Source organism: Carassius auratus, chromosome 30 (assembly GCF_003368295.1).
Source record: "Carassius auratus strain Wakin chromosome 30, ASM336829v1, whole genome shotgun sequence".
Lineage (NCBI taxonomy): Eukaryota > Metazoa > Chordata > Actinopteri > Cypriniformes > Cyprinidae > Carassius > Carassius auratus.
In genome coordinates, this window is record NC_039272.1 from 28,449,400 (window position 1) to 28,450,704 (window position 1,305).

Here is a 1,305-nt window from a genome sequence, read left to right on the forward strand (position 1 = left end):
TTGGTGTTGATCTGAATAAATCTCTAGGAGGAGTTCGTTAAAGTACAACCCCTGAAAATGGCAAAAACAACGCCATTTTTGCAGAGAAAATTCTAAATAACCGACTTCCTGTTGGGATTCGGATTTCGTACCAAGAGACTTTTTTGTAGGTATTGGTGTGTTACATGTGTATACCGATTTTTGTACATGTACGTGAAACATAGCTCGAGGCGCACTCTGTTGAAAGTGTATAGGTGGCGCTATCGAGCCATTCTGCCACACCCTGTGGAATATTGGCCTGCAGATCTGTTCAGGTCAGGACTCTTATCACACATGTGAGGATTGGGGAAGATCGGACATTTTATGCCTGAGTTATAACATCTTTTATTCCCATGGCGAGACATCGAACTTCGTGATGGCGCCATGGACACGCCTTTTAACGAAAACTCAAGATATTCACAACTTAACATCGCACAGGCCTTTAGATTAGATTGACCACAAAAAATACATTGATGTCATAAAATTTCTAGGAGTAGTTCATCGCAGTGTAAAATATGTCACTTCCTGTTGCCAATAGGTGGCGCTATGACTATAACTGAATATGGGCATGTCAATCTGTTCAGGTCAGGAGACTCATCAAACATGTGAAGTTTGGGGCAGATTGGTCATTGTATTGTCCTGAGTTATAGCAACTTCCTGTTCATGGTGAATCATCAAAATCGCCAGGCGCCCACGACACGCCCCATTAACGAAAACTCAAAAGCCTTCGCAATTTAACATCGCAAAGGCTTCAGATTAGGCCATACCAAATTTGGTGTTGATCTGAAGAAATCTCTAGGAGGAGTTCGTTAAATACAACGCATGAAATGACAAAATGACACAAAATTTGCTCATAATATTAAAAATAACCGACTTCCTGTTGGGTTTCGGATTTTGCTCCAAGAGTCTTTTTTGTAGGTATTGATGTGTTACATGTGTGTACCGATTTTTCATACATGTACGTGAAATGTAGCTCGAGGCGCACACCGCTGAATGTGCATAGGTGGCGCTGTCGAGCCATTTTACCACGCCCACTCTGAAACCCATATCAGACGTAAATTTTCGCCAGTTCGGAGGCGTGTGCAAAATTTGGTGACTTTTTGAGCATGTTTAGGCCCTCAAAAATGTGATTCATTTTGGAGAAGCGGAAATAATAATAATAAAACGGAGCAATTCCAATAGGGTCCTCCACACCATCGGTGCTCGGGGCCCTAATAATTAAAGCTGCAAGCAGCGATGAACGGCCCTCGCACCCGGGCTCACCGGCAGCGATGGCTTTAGTTAATA